A 16,721-nucleotide genomic window follows, 5' to 3' on the forward strand; every position below is an offset into this window, starting at 1 on the left:
GAGCTTTCAAGCTGCAAAGCCAGTGCCAGTCATTGCTTCTGGGTGCTTCTTTGAGCCAAGAGCAATGTGTCACCCCCATAAAGCAAGTGGCTATGGGCTCCTCTAGCCTCTGTGCTGGAAGGAGAGGCCTAGGGAAGAATGATTAACACAACCAAGGAGCCAACAGGCTGTCAGAGGCCAGAAAGTGCCAGTAACAAACCAGTCTATCTTTCAACCAAGCACTTTTATGTTTGTAAAGGTGATAACTAGGAGGAAATGAAGTATACAAAATCAGAAAAGTGTAGAGATACTGAATGGGAAATTATCAACCCTAAATTTGTGTGACAGAATTGGGGGCCATTCTGAAATGAGAAAGAATTAATTTTACCTACAAAAAAAATTAATTTTATCTACAATGATGAAAGATTCCACTTGGCGGGTACTGAATATATAATTTAATAGTATAGAGTTTGTAGTTTCTCAAAGACCACTAGAAGGGGGTGTTTTGTGCTCATGTGCTTTGTCTGCTCAGCTCTTTTTTTTTTTTTTTTAAAGAGAGAGTGAGAGAGGAGAGAGAGAGAATTTTTAATATTTATTTTTTAGTATTCGGTGGACACAACATCTTTGTTGGTATGTGGTGCTGAGGATCGAACCCGGGCCGCACGCATGCCAGGCGAGCGCACTACCGCTTGAGCCACATCCCCAGCCCTCTGCTCAGCTCTTGATGATTGCTAAGTTAACACAAATGGCTCAATACCTTAATGGAGCACATCATGCGGTTGTGAACTGGCGTTCCTCCACAGCTCATGAACTCTTGAAGGAGGAAGTCAGCTCCCATTCCTCTGAGTCTACAGTAGCAGCTATATGGATATCTCTCAACATCATTGTCCAATATGTGATGGTCCAGTTCTGGAGACCACATGCAGAACTCAGCTTATGTTGCCTATCTCCAAATCATGGAGGTGGCAAAGCCTGTAAAACCCAGTGGTAGCACTTCACAGGCTGCCTCCTGATGGACACCTGCTAGAACCCAACTTTAACTGTCCTTGCATGACTGCATTTGTACATTCTTAATGTTTGTGTGAGTATATTTATTCACAAGTAGGAACTCAGTAAATATTTGGCATATTTTAAAAACAAGACAAATGGAGTTTTTAAATGACATTTTAAAAAATTCATAGAACCTTGTTTTCAAATGTCAACATTGTATGGGATTGTATGAAGTCACCCTTGAAGGCATTTTTTGGAGTCCCATTCCTTGTTCCTCTTTCCACAAAACATGTTCTGAGCCCTTCCTTGATTTAGGTTCAGATCCCAGATGCCTTATCTGTCTGATAGGGGAGAGAAAACTGTGTAAAAGGCTCAATGACCTCCCCCCAATAAGGAGGCAAAAGCAAAAGGTAGCACACAGAGCAATTAGTAGTTGCTGGAATGGGGTGGGAACCAATAGGGGGCAGAGGCAGAGGTAGGTTGTGAGAAAAATAGAAAGACTGGTAATCTGAAGAATAGACTAAAAAGGAGTCTGGATCCAGCAGAGATCATACCCATTTAGAGAGAGTTTCCAAGATCCTCTGAATCTCAGTCCTTCTCTACCCCTTAGACCCTGGTATGGTGAAATGATATCTTCTTTGGGTGGCTGAGAGCTCTTTCAGATCACAGGTATTAGACGTGGCTGTGCCTATAGGGGACACAGGTGATGCTCCCTCTAAGTTTGGGGAAAAATGAAGGGAGGGCAGAATGGACAGTCCCATTAATGAAACATCACCAACAGATCAAGGTTCTTTGTAGTTTATTCCCAACATGTAAAAGTTGGACTGACAGCAGGTTTTTTTTTTTTCCAGATAGATAGGCCTTTATTCCTTTATTATATTTCTTCAGGAAAAAAAGGTGGGGAAGGGAGAGAGGGTTAATGTGTGCTTCAAATAATAGAAGGAAGAGGTAAGAATCCCAAAGGCTGGTAAAGTCAACCCTACATGGGACACTGAGATCCAAGGGGGCTCCTGCACTGTCAGGTTGGGAAGGAGAGACAGGGAGCAGGAAAATGGCACAGACAGGCTCCTCCCTTCCAATAAAGTCCAGATTCAACATAAAGCACAATAAATGTGGAGTCACATTCGTCCATCTTCTATTAGCTCATCTTGTGGCCACTTTGATGTAGGTTTCTTGCACCAGCAGAAATGTCCCTGTGTGGCTGGGATATACTTTCATCTTCCCTTTCCCTTTCCCTGGTCCTCACTCCCAGCTTCAACCAGGGAGGCCTCCACCAGTCTTCTCCTGAGGACTGGAGTTCAACTGTTCAGGCTGTTTACATCACTTACTTGCACAAAAATTTTATTCAGGAATTAGAGCCACCATGTGAAATAACTGAGGGAAGAGATCCAGTCTTCAGGACTCCCCTTCTGAGGGGTAGATGATGGAGTTGGTTTGGTAGACAGTAAACCTGAGGGGCCTGTGTGACAACCAAAGGGAGAAGATGTACTGCCACCAGGGGCTCTGAGGAGTCATCCAGGGGAAAGTCCAAGTGTATGGGACCAGAGGCAGCTCATGATGTCCTGAGACCATAGTGCGGAGAGGGTGGCATGACATCACCTAGGCAGTATGGAAAGGGTTGACTGCATGCAGAGTGATCAGAGAAGGCCACGGAGGAACCCAAGCCAGCTCAATCAAAGGGAATCCTCCATGAGGAAGGAGCCTGAGAAAAGGCATTGGCAGTCATGTGAGTCAACCCTCATATGGATGCAGAAACCTACAAGAGCCCCCAAAAGCCCTTGAGAGCATACACACACCACCCATGTTAGAAAGCCTGTGACCTTTCATTTTACTGAAGAAGGTGGGGCAGATGGAAGGGCTTGGAGCAGCCAAAAGCCCTGGGAGGCTGCCCTGCATGGTGGACAATTAAATTGAGTGTGTGATTGACATTTTGATCTGGTCTAACTTTTAAAAACCATAGGAGACCAGAAACTTCTGGAACCTACCCAAGATGCTATCAATGCATAGGAAAAGCCAACTTGACAAAGCTTGATGTAGTGATCAGAGGGTGCACAGTTAGCTGATGTTTATTTAATCATATATTTTGTGTGTCAGGCCTGTGTCAATTGCTTTATAGAAATCATCTCCTTCCATCCTTGAGATACTTTATGAGGTAAATATCACAGCTATCCCCATTTTACAGCTGAGGACATTGAGTCAGTGGAAGGTAATAAGTATGATGCCCAAGACTGAATAGATACTGACTAATTGGACTGGGATTTGAACCTCGTTTGTCTCACTTCATAGTTCATATTCCTAATTTCCATGTTACTATCCCACTGGGTTCACACTGCCCGATAAACTATTTACTAGTGGATTCAGAGGTCATTTGTGGGGGCTGAATTAACGATAATAATGAAGCTTATATTCATTGAGAGCTTACTATGTGCTAAGAATGCTGTTAAGTGCCTCTGTTAGTGGGTATCCTAAGAAACTCATCCTTGGGATCTTCTGCACTTGCATAGTCAAATTAAGTTATTGGAATTCAGTAGGCCTTGAATATAAGAAATACTCATGCAACCTGTTGCTTATGCCAGAGTTTAAACATCTCTGCAAAATTCCATATGTGACAGTAAGCATATGATTGGTTTTTAGTAGGATATTTCTAGAAAGATCAGGAGGTGACTTGCACTAGGCAGTCCCACCTTGAATGTTTGGCTGTTTGCAAAGAGAGTAAAGACTCCACCTCACCAGCACCAACCCGAAATGCCCCATGGCTGTCTTTTACCCTACAGGCAAGGTGGGACAGGTGGAACTCAACCAGCTGCTGTTGTTGTTCCTGCTGAGACCCCTGACAGAAATAAGATTCCTGGAGCTGAGCAAGGCTGAGCTGGTCCTCCCTACCACCAGCTGCTTCAATCAGCATCTGTGGCACCCTGCTGGGTGGGCAAATGAGCAATGATTCTTTCCTCCCCTTAGAAGTAGGGATACCCTTGTAGTCTACAGTAGGACACTGAGGCTCAGAATTGTGAGGTCATTTGTCCAAAACCACATAGGTAGGAAGTGGCTGAACCAGAACATCCATCCATAGGAGCTGGTGCCCTTCAGAAAAGTAGAATGCCCCAGGAGATAATTTGCATTTTTAACAAGTGTCCCTGAAGACTCAGGTGTGCTCCAAAGATTGAGGAGGGTAGGAGAGTGATGCAGGGGTGGAGCTGAAGCAATTGAAGACCAGAAAGCTTCCTTAACCTGGTTTCTCGGCTTTGGGTCCTGGGGCATGAAGGTGTCAGGCACAATAAGGATACAAAGTAATTGAAGGATATGGCCATTGATCTAAAGTGTATTTCATTAAAAATGTTCAACATCACTAGCAATTAGAAAAATGCAAATTAAAACTACACTGAGATTCCATCTCATTCCAGACAGAATGGCAACTATCAAGAATACAAGCAACAATAAATGTTGGCAAGAATGTAGGGGAAAAGGTTCACTCATACATTGCTTATGGGAGACTGCAAATTGGTGCAACCACTATGGAAAACAGTATGGACATTCTTCAGAAAACTTGGAATGGAACCACCATTTGACCCACTTATCCCTCTCCTTGGTCTATACCCAAAGGACTTAACAACAGCATACTATAGGAATACAGCCACATCAATGTTTATAGCAGCTCAATTCACAATAGCTAAGCTATGGAACCAACCTAAGTACCCTTCAATAGATGAATATAAAGAAAGGTAGTATGCCGCGACCCCTTGCCCGCAAGGAAGACGCAACTCAGGAATCTTCTTTCAGCAGTTTATTCAGGCCCTTGTTTTGACATGTCTTTTAGCTTGTTTCTCTCTACTACTCCTACTACTCCTACTACTCCTACTGCCACTACTACTACTCCTGTGTGCCCCAGCCTTAATAAAGCAGATAAAGCCCCAATGCACAACTGCCACGTGGACTTTTCTCATAGGGTGCCAAGTCACAGCGTGCCAACTCATTCTGATAAGGAGTTGTTTGTCACAGACTACAGCGGAGCCAGCGCCATCTTGTAATGGCGGCCACAGTACACAGAAACGGCTCACCACAGTAGTACGTCATATACACAATGGACTGTTACTCAGCCATAAAAAGAATGGAGTCATGGCATTTGCTGGTAAATGGATGGAACTGGAGAATACCATGCTAAGTGAAATAAGGCAATCCTAAAGAACAAAAGGCCAGATGTTCTCTTTTTTTTTTTTTTTTTAGAAATTTTAATATTTATTTATTTTTTTAGTTTTTCGGCGGAAACAACATCTTTGGTTGTATGTGGTGCTGAGGATCGAACCCAGGCCACACCCATGCCAGGCGAGTGCGGAGTGCGCTACTGCTTGAGCCACATCCCCAGCCCCAGATGTTCTCTTTGATATGCAAATGCTAACACACAACTGGGGAGGAAGAAATGTAGGTTCACCAGATTGGATGGGGGAAACAGGAGGAAGGGAGGGGGAATGGAAATGGGAAAGACAGTAGAATGAATTGGACATAACTTTCCTATGTTCATATATGAATACACCACAGTGAAACTCCACATCATGTACAACAACAAGAATGGGAATTTATATTCCATGTATATATGATATGTCAAAATACATTCTACTGTCATGTATAACTAAAAATAACAAATAAAAAAATAAAGTGCATTTTATTTAAAAGTTTTATGGGTTGGCCTGCCACTGTTTTCAATTGAATTCCATCCTGCTATACATTAATATGAGTTTCCTTCTTTTCATAGTTCTGGTAAATAGTTGATAGACTTTATTACTGAAACCCACTGGGGCCATAGATTTTGGGCAGAAGAGGTGTGCTTCAATCAGGGTTTCAGTGGAGAATCAGGAGACATAGATTATGAGATCTATTGCAGATCCACAGGACAGGGCATCAAAAAGAGCAGCCTGCAACTCTTGCACATGGGCTGAAGCTGTAGTCCACAGATACAAGTTCTTCTTCCTCAGAAAAACCTCACCTCTAGCACATGCCTGTAATCCCAGTGGCTCAGGAGGCTGAGACATAAGGATCTTGAGTTCAGAGCCAGCTTTAGCAACTTATCCAGTCCCTAAGCAACTCAGTGAGACCCTGTCTCTAAAATAATATACAAAAAAGGGCTGGGAATGTGGCTCAGTGGTTAAGCACTCCTGATTTCAATCACCAGTATCAAAAACAAAACAAAACAAAACAAAAAAACAACAACAACAACAACAAAAAAACAGCCTTATCTTTGCTCTTAAATCCTTCCAGCTTATTGGTTGAGGCCTACAGATGCTTTAGGACAATGTTCTCACTTAGAGTCAATTGATGCTTGACTTTAATCACATCTACCCCCAAACCTTCTTGGCAACACTTAAATTAAGACTTGATTGAATAACTAGGGTCTGAACACTTTTTCTTTTCTTTTTTCTTTTTTTTTTTTTGGTACTGGGAATTCAACTCAGGGGCACTGTACCACTGAGCTATATCTCCAGCCATTTCTATTTTTTATTTTGAGACAGGGTATCACTAAGTTGCCCAGGCTGGGCTGGTGCTTGTAATCCTCCTGAGTTGCTCACGTTACAGGTGTGCACCACCACACCTAGCCTAGCCTCGAAAGTGTTTTGACTCACACTTCTGACCCTAAATGCATAGGTGTTTTCCTCCACCCACAACTGATTTCTCCAATTCTCCAGACACCAACTGGGTGTTCTCCGATTCAGTTCTAATACCAGCTAGTCAGAGGTAGCACTGAACCTGTAGGAGTGCCTCCACTTCAAATGTCAGTTGCAAGTCCCTGGTTGTCACCTGTACTTCTGACAAACTAGTTCCCAAACTACCTTCTCAGGTTAAAGAATATGGCATAATGGCTTACAGAACTCAGGAAAACAGTTTACTTATTTTCACTGTTTCTTATAAATGATATAATTCAGGAATGGCCAAAAGAAAGGGACGCACAAGGCAAGGTATAGGGAAGGGGTGCAGAGCTTCCAGGCCCTTTCTGGGCATGCTATAGTTTGGATCTTGAGTGTCCTCCCAAGGCCCACATGTTGGAAGCTTAGTACCCAGCGTGGCACTATTGAGAGGTGGTAGACTCTAGAAGGTGGGACCTATTTGGAGGTCTTTGGGTAATTGGGGTTTGCCCTTGAAAGGGACTGGGGGACCCTGGACTCCTCTTTTTTCTCTTTCACTTCCCAGCCATGAGGTGAGCAGCTGTGCTCTACCACACATTTCCATCCCAATGTGCTTCCTCACCACAGGCCCAAAGCAATGGAGGTGCTTTTACATGACTATGTTCTCTTTGGGAGAGGCCATTGATCTGGATAGTTATATATGATTTCTTCAGTGTGTGTTGTGCTTCAGTAGAAAGTTACAAAAATATAAGAGTTTCCACCAAACTCTGAGGTTTTGGGGTTTTCTTTTTCTTTCATAATCTGAAGTGTGAAAAAGAATTGGAGGGTGACTTTCTTTTCTTTGATATTGAATAATTTTTTTATATTGCTGATGATGTTCAAACCTATCTATCTGCTGGGATACACAGGTGAGGTTTTCAATAGGCAGTGCCAAGAACAGATCTGACTAGTGCACAGTGCTGACTCTGTCTGCTACCACATGCCCATTGGCTATCCACTGAAGACCCCAGAATGGTAGAGACAGTTCCAGCCCTGCCCCTCCTTACCCTGCACTATGGGTATGGTCTGAGTCTCTCCCAATTCTGACTTCTGGCTTCCAGCAGGCTGCTGCCTCCTGACCTTGCAAGCAGCTACTTGCCCAGTTCAAGAAATGCTTGCCCACTGGGGTCCTGAACATAAAGAGCAGAGGAATTGTTTTCCTTTTTTTCTACAGGATATGGGCTGCACAGGCATTTGAGGTCACAGGGACTCATTTTGAGGAATATTTGAAAGTATATGGGATTTGTGGACATTAGTTCAGAATAGCCAGGAAGACCATTGTGGTGATGTGTGGACAGTGCAAAGTATGTGGTTAACACACAGAGGCTCAATAACAAAAGCCATTTGTGATGTGCATGCTTGACTGGCCAAGTGTGCCCACAGTTGGCCATTTTCTGAGGCTTGTGGAGCTGAAGTGAGCAGAGGGCCCTCCTTGGCCATGTTCCATGGGATGGCTGGGAAAGGCACAACATGTTACCACAAGACAAGGCTCATAGACCAGCAGTCACCAGACTTTGCTTGTGGCTAGATCTGGGCACAGAATGGAGATGATGTCACTAGACCTTCAGGTTATTTCATCCAATTAACTGAGAGTTAATTAGTATTTCCAAAGTGCTTTGAAGATGAGGAACACTGGTTATTCACAGTTGGGGTGGTAGTGGCAAGGTAGAGATGCAAGGAGCACTGGTATTAGAATGAGAAGACAGAGGCAGGAGGCAATGCCTCTACCTGACTTTTGAGATTGTTAGCAGACATGTGTGAAAGAATTTATTTAGTTTGCTTGGGCTTCTGGAACAAAGTACCACAATCTGGGTGTCTTAAAACAATAGAAATGGATTCTGCCCTAGTTCTGGAGGCCAGAAATCTGAAATCAAGGTGTTGGGACAGCCATGCACCTTTTAAAGCCTCTGGGTATGAACCTTCTTACCTCTTCCAGCTGCTGGTAGCCCCAGGTATTCCTTGGCTTGTGGCCACATTGCTCCAATCTTTGCTTCCATCTGTGTCTCCATTTCCTCTTCTTATGAGAACACCATAATATTGGATTAGGGCCAATCTTAACTTGATTATATCTTCAAAGACCCTATTTCCCAATACAGTCACATTTATTGGTACAAGGGGTTAGAACCTCAACAGATTTTTTGGGGGGGACCAAAGAAATGCATAAGAGTGCACATATGATCTCCAGTGGCCAATGAATATGTCATTCCTGGGAGATTCCCTTCCTTAATCCTTCTTTCCTCACCTGAACAGCCTGCAGTGTCCTTTGGGCCTTAGGTCTTGCCCCTGCCTCTTTTCACAGTGCCTAGCCTCTGCAGAGATTCATGTTTGAAGCCCCTTTGCTTGGGCAATGAATATATGACCTGGGGCTGGGAGGCCTTAGCTTAGCCTCTGAGCTACCCCCAAATGCTAACTGCAGCCCCAAACAGGGTACTGAATTCTGCCTTTACTGGAACCTGAGGCTTAGACCCAATGTCAGAGGTTCCAATCCTGATCCTGGAGGCAGTACTGGCACAAGCACTTGCTTACCTGGGCCACTGGATTCTCAGGTGGAGCCACTCGTACTTCTCAGCATTATCCTATTGGTGAACTCTCTACAGGTTTTGCAATATTAGTTAGTGCCAAGATGTTCCAGTGGATGGTCTTTGATAGAAAAGGCTGAAGGGATCTAAAACATTTTTCTTGAGGTCCTTGGCCTGTTGGAAGCCAAACTGGGCTCCTGTGTGATAGGTCAGGGCATTGGGTAGGCAGCCCTTCAGCACTTTACCCAAGGGCTTGCCTCTCTATGCTAGCTTGATGGCTGCCCCACCCTGGATTTGTGGCAATTGAACTTGTTAGAACTTGTCTGTTCTTTGACCTCTCTTCTAGCTGGAGCCTGGCCTCATAATCAGGCCCCAGTATCTTCCATGCCTCAGCAGTCTGCTCAGAACCTCCTCTGTCTCCACATAGTGACTGGGCTTCAGACTCAATTCTATCTAGCTCCACTGTCAGAGCTGGTTCTGAACTTGTGCTGAACTTCAGACAGAACCTGATGCTTGACTAACTTTGCCAGGCAAACGGTAAGAGGGTCAGTATGTTCCTATCCCACTGCCCCACCAGACAAAGGAGCCCTTTTCAAGGGCTAGTCAAATAATGGCCCCTGAAAGATATCCATGTCCTAACTCCCAGAAGCTGTTACTGTTCCCTTATATGACAAAAAGGACTTTGCAGATGTAATTAAGTTAAGGATCTTGAAATGAGAAGATTATCCTGTCATCTGGGTGGCTCTGAGTATAATCACATGTCCTCATAAGGGAGTCAGAGGGAATTATACTTCAGAAGGAAATGTGGCTGTGGAAGCAGAGATTGGAGTGATGAGCTTTGAAGATGGAGGAAGGAACCATAAGCCAAGGAAAACAGGTGGCCATGAGAAGCTCAAAAAAGCAAAAAAATTGATTCACCTCTCAGGGACTCCAGAAGCAACTATCCCTGATGACACATTGACTTTAGCCCAGTGAAACTGATTTTGAACTTATAACTCCAAGAACTATAAGAGAATAATTTGCATTGCTTTGAATCACTGAAATCAGTGATACTTTGATACAGCAATCACAGGAAACAAAAGCATTCAGTGTTCCAAGCAGTGCAGAGCCAAGGGTAAAGGATAATCCTGAGAGATAAGAAGGCTGTCAGGCCAAAGATGTTGGGTTGGGGGGCACCAAACCAAGGAGGTCTTGTCTGTCCATCAGCAATATTTGGGAATGAGCTGGCTAACTGAGGAGGGGCCCTCCTCCCTACAACCCTGCTTGTATCATTTTGTTCAGCATTCATCTTTGTCCTTTCCTCCAGGCCTCTCCCATTAAAACCACTCGACAAACCTGGAATGCTCATGGCATACCTTGCATTGTCTGCACTGGGACCTGAAGGGGCCTCCAAAAGGTCTAAAGAAATCTGCCCTTGAGAAAACCACCATCAAAGAAGAAAATGGAGGAAAGGAAGAAAGAAGCACATAAGTTTTATGAACAGGACATGATATGTCTCGGGTACAACTCAATGGCCCATTGGGGTGGTGCCGCCTCATGTTCCAGCCTATGGCTGCTCAGCACAGTTGCAATCCATTGTTATTCCTTCCCTTGCTAGATAAGGAACTTCCTGAAAACTCTTGTCTAGATTATTCAACATTTTGCCCCCAGTCCTCAGCACAAGCCTAGTTAAAAGTTGGTGCTCAGTATGAACTAATTGTCAGCCTTCAGGAGCAACCCTTTGTTCACTATCTAGACATCTATTCCTCATCTTTAGCTTCCTCAACTTCTCTCTGCCACCTGACACTGCTGATCACCTTCTTCTTATTGACCCTGTACTCCATAGCTTTCCTTCACACCCCAGTTTTTGGTTTACCTCTTAATTCTTTTTTATTAACTCTTTTATTCTAAAGGTCCTATCTTTTATCCTACACACCTATGGCTTCAAGTAGCAGCAATTGGCCAAGACCTTTCAACCATCTCCTGATATCTAGACACTTCCTTCTGAAAACCCAAGGTTCCTCAAACTCATCATGACCAGAATGGAATTCAACCTTTTTCTTGCTGCTGCCTAAATCTTGACCTTTTCTAGGGTCTTAGCACCAGCAAAAGGCATCACTAGCCACAGATTCCTCTAAGCGTGAATTTCTTACTTATCCTTAGCTCCTCTTTCTTCCTTAGCCCCATTTCCAATTAATTATCCAGAACCATCTCTTGACTATATATTTTCTTTACCCCCATTAGCAGTTCCCCAGGACAGATACACTTTATCATCTCTTCTCTAGACTAAGGAAGTTGATCCCTACTGGTTCCCTGCCTATGGTCCCTCTTCTTGCATTTTGCCTAGCAAGCAAAACACAAATTTTACCACACCACTCTTCAGGGGGTACTCAAGTCCAAGCTCCTTGACAGGCAGCCTCATCTCCTACCATGTCTGGCCACAGCCTTGTGGTGATTCCCTTAGCCTGGAAGCTGAAATGCCATCCCTTTTTTTCTTAAGCTAGCAGAATTGATCTCACTCTTTCAGGTCTGGCTCAGGGGGTCACCTTATCTCTGACACCTTTCCTGCTGTGATCCCTCTTTCCTCTGTGCACTCACAGGCCTTTATTAATCATTATTTGAGAAAAATTTTTAAGTTCAGTAAAACACATGTAACATAAGTTACCATCCTAGCTATTTTTAAATGTACAATTCAGGGCTGGGGATATAGCTTGGTGGTGGAGTGATTGTCTAGTATGTGCAAGGCCCTGGGTTCCACCCCAGCACCACAAAAATTGTACAATTCATGACATTCACATTGTTGTACAACCATCATCCACCATGCATCCACAAAAGGTTTTCATCTTCACACAATTGAAACTCCATCCCCATTAAAAACTAACTCCTCCCTCCAGCCTCTGGCATGGACATTCTACCCACTGTCTCTATAGATTTGACTATTCTAGGTCCCTCATAGAAGTGGGATCATATAGGATTTGTCAGTATCATCCATGATGTAACATGTCTCAAAACCTTCTTCTCTTTTAAGCCTAGATAATATTCCACTGTATATATAAACCATTTTTGCTTTATTGTGAGTAATGCTGCTAAGAACACTGGTATACAAATATCTCCTTAAGAGCTTGCTTTCAATTCATTTGGGTATGTACTCAGGAGTGGAATTGCTGGATCACATCACAATTCTAAGTTTAATTCTTGGGAGGCTACACTGTTTTCCATAGCAGCTACCCCATTTTACATTCCCATCAGCAGTGCACAAAGGTTCCACATTCTCAGTGTGTGAGCTGATGTTTATTTTCACTTCCTTAATGACTCATGATGTTGAGCACCTTTCCAGTCTATAGTCATTCTTAAGTGGGAGTTGGCAAAATGTTTCTGTGAAGGGTAAGACAGTAAATATTTTAGGCTTTGTGGGCCAGATTAAATTCTGCCATTGTAGCAAAAAGGCAGCCAGAACTAGTACATAAAGTGAATGCATGTGGCTGTGTACTAAGAAAATTCTATAAAAGCAGAGGCAAGCAATATTTGAGTCCAGGCTCATAGTTTGTTCATCCCAGCTCTTAAAGCAAGGAGCATGTGGGTTATTAATGTTGGCATTTTATTTCTTCTGTGGTATTATGAAGTCTCTGAGGGCGTGGGCTCTATCTTGTTCACTTCTGTGACCCTTTGAATATAACAGATGCTCAGTTTATATATATTTATGTGTATATAAATTATACATATATGTACATACATGTATATACTGAGGTGTATGGGCTGATATATATATATATATATATATATATATATATATATATATATATAGTGGGCACTTGTTATATTCAATAAATATATATTTATATATAAATGTATATATAAACTGGCAATTGTATATTCAATATATATGTGTATATATATATATGTGTGTGTGTGTGTGTGTGTGTGTATATATATATATATATATATATATATATATATATATATATATCAGGGATTAAACCCAGGGGTATTAAACCACTGAGCTACAACCTCAGCCTTTTTTATTTTGAAACAGGGTCTTGCTAAGTTGCTGAGGCTGGATTTGAACTTGTGATCCTCCTGCCTCAGCCTCCTGAGCTGATGGGATTATAGGTATGCACCAACGTGCCTGGTTCAGGTAATATTTTTTTAATTGATGTTACCCACTTCTCTCCATGGAGAAGAAAGCCAGTGGTGTGTCTGTCTTCTAGTACCTGCTACAGAAATCATTTCATTTCAAAAAAGTTGCTGGGAAACAGGCTGCCATTGCCCTCTTCTCTCCATTTTGCCTCCATCCAGGACACTCTAGAACATTGTCTGGCAAATTCTCAGAGCCAAAGGAGCTAATATGAAAAACCATCATGGGGCTGAGTGGGTAGGAGATAGATCTAGCAAGGGGAAAATTCCAATTTGGGTCTCCCATCATTTGGAACCTTCCATTGGAACCTTCTACAGCCTTAGGTGTAGCTAAGTAGTGCTGATCAAAAGAAGTGCATACTGGAATGGAAAATGTTAGTTTTCCACTATGCCTCTTTTCTTTCACAGTTCTTAACCACCTATTTGTGCTTATTGTTCCCATCATGTTAAAGCACCTCAGATTGGAATCCGGATCTGACTGCCTTCTTTTCCACAAAGGCACCTTTACTGCATTAGGCTATCTGAACCTGAATGGGCTCCCCCAGCTGGCCAATGTGGGAGTTGGTGGTTTTCTCTAAATGCTCTTCCAGTCTCAGCATACTTACTGGAACCCATCCCTGGAGCAGGTAATGAATTCAAAGGTCCTAGCTGTTGAGGAGCATGGAGGATTTTAGGAAATACAGGTAGCAAGGCTGATGGCAATGTATGATTGCAGAACTGCTTTGATGGAGATGCAGAAAGCCAGGAGAGACACCTGTGGGGAAGGGTTTGGGAGAACTGCAAGGAGCTAATGATGCTGGAGATGGAGTTTGAAAGGGTGGCCAGATGCCCCAGTGAGGGTTATCTCTCACAGCAAGCCAAGAATCTTTGAGGGGCAGGAAGCCTAGAGTCCCTTGTTGGTGGATAGAAATGTACACCAAAGCTGGAGGGCTGTGGACCACTAGTGGCCTTCACCATTTCTGTCTTGTGTGCTGAACTCTCTTTGTGGGTTCCAATCCTTCCCCACAGTGGAACAGATAGTTCAGAAACACACACAAACAGTGAAGCCCATGCTACCTCTTGGCTTCTCTCTCTTAGACCCTCTCTCCAAAATAGGCTTCCCATAGTTGCTAGTTCCCATCCCACTGGTTCCTATTTTCTATTAGGCTAGTCCTCTTTGAAAGCTATATGTTCTCTCCCACTCAAAGACACACACTCAAAGGTGGTGTCCAATTTATGGATTTCACAGAGCTCTCAAATTCATGCATAAATGCTGGGTCTGAGATTTGTGCTCCAACTGAGTCTGGCTGACTATTGCCTTCCCCATTCCTTGGGCTGTTTCCTCTTGTGGCTACAGCTGTTACTCTAGGATTCCAAGCCAGAGAGATGATTATCTGTATTTCCTGAGTACCCACTGTGTTGTGGGGGCACTGGTTGGTTCTTCCCTCAGGAGTCCTGGCCTAGTACAGCTGGGAGGAAGCACAAACAGGGAACACACAAAATAAGGGAAAGTTCAAGAGCCACAGGCTAGGAATCCAGAGAGAAGAGACAGATTAGGCTGTGCTTTTGGGGGAAAGGGGACTGGCCATTATGGACCTGGGCAAAGGGAGAAGACATTGCTAATAGTCAGGACAATCTGAGTAAAGGTATATATGACAGGGCATGAGCAGGAAACAGGCTCAGTTTGGGTAAAACACAGTAGATATGAAGCCCAGTGGAAGCTGGGAAGGTGGGGTGGGAGAAGCAGAATGTAGGTCTGTTTTAGGTTGGATGTTCTGGATGTGCATAGAGGCTGGATCAGAGTAAGGATCAGGGAGGAGGCCCACAGGTGGGTCGTTGCATTATGCCTGACCTAGGAGCCAGATGCTGAACTAGGTCAGTGTCAGTGGGGAAGGAAGACGGACTGAAACAGATCACCCCAGTGGAAATGCAGAAGTTGATAATGGGATTTTACCTGTTCCTAACTGGGGAAGCACTGCCTTCTTTTGGCTCTGATTGTCCAGATAGGTAGTGCCACATGGGAGAAGTCCAGGTGTGGATAAAACTCTAGAGGCCATTTTAGGCCATTGGTCATCAGAATAGAACAGATGGGGGTGGCCTCTATGATCTATATCTGTGAGCAGGGCAAATTCTGTTTTGAAGTGGCTGAGGTGAGACTATAGCTGGGCTCAGTGACCTGGGAGAAGCTTCAGTGGTCTCAAATCATTCACAGGTTTATGGGCACACAGTGCCAGACCCGCCTCCAAGTCTTAGTTCAAGTAGGTCTGGAATGGGGCCTGATAGTTTCTATTTCTAAAGAGTTCCCTGTTTGTGGACTAAAGTTGAGGTTTCCTGGTAGTTGGACTTTTTCCAAATGGGTTGTGGGGGTGAGTTGGCCTGAGTGAGGACTGTGAAGAAATAATCCCTGGGTAAACAGGGTGTTGGCTTGGCCAGCTGGGAGTTCAGGGTCTGTCTGGAGGGCTCCCCCAACCTCTCCCTAATTAACCTGCCTTCATCTTTTAGATTTGAGTGGACACTGCTCCCATGTATATTCTGTCCCAATTTCTACCCCGGGGCCAGGTTCACTTGTAGCCCCATAACCTGCTGGAACCTAGTGGAAGGAAGTTAGGTCATTGGTATTGCTCCCTGGAAGGGAATATTGGGAGCCCAGGCCTTCCTTTCCCTCTGCTTATAGTTGCAATGAAATGAACAGCTTGACTCCCCCACACAGTCCTGTCATGATGTTCTCCCTTGCCAAAGCCCAAAAGCAATGGAACCAACCATATACTGGAACCTCTGGAACTGTGAGCCCGTCCTTATAAGTTGTTTATCTTAGGTATTTTATCACAGTGATGGGAAACTGACAGTACTAAGACAGGAATGGTTTGGACAATCCAGAGTTTGACAAAGGACATTTTTGGTTCACACAATTATAAGCATTTTTCTAAGGAAGCTGTGTGGACAAAGACTAGGGATACCTGGTCCTCAGTGCCTACCAGCAAGTTCTGTGAGCCTCTCATCTAGCTGGGATTCCCCCCCACTAGTTCTAAGATTGACTCCAAAGCTCTGTCCTAGTCTAAACTCATTCTTACTTCTCTATTTAGCCTGGTTCTCCTCACACTTGCTCCCTGGCCCCCACCCCAAACCAGCCTACTTGTTTCTTTCACTGAATCGAAGACACCATTATTTTACGCACTGCTAAGAAAGTCACGCTGCTAATTAAACTAGGTCAAACTGCTGACTGTGACACTGTTATCCTGAAATGCCAGAGACTTTTACCTACTGAATGTTTACCTTTCTAGGTGCAACTAAATGCATTACTTGCCCTGCAGAAGCCATGCCACCTCCCTCTGAGCCTACACCACTTCATCTGAAGTTTGTGTCTAATTTCATGCCTGTTATTACAGTGGCTTATGAACTCAGCTTTGCTATTCTAAATGTCTCAGGGGCAAAGGTGGTGTCTTATTTATGTTTATATCCCACTGCCCCACCCTCCCAGCATGGTTTCTCC

Source organism: Urocitellus parryii, chromosome X, assembly GCF_045843805.1.
Source record: "Urocitellus parryii isolate mUroPar1 chromosome X, mUroPar1.hap1, whole genome shotgun sequence".
Classification (NCBI taxonomy): domain Eukaryota; kingdom Metazoa; phylum Chordata; class Mammalia; order Rodentia; family Sciuridae; genus Urocitellus; species Urocitellus parryii.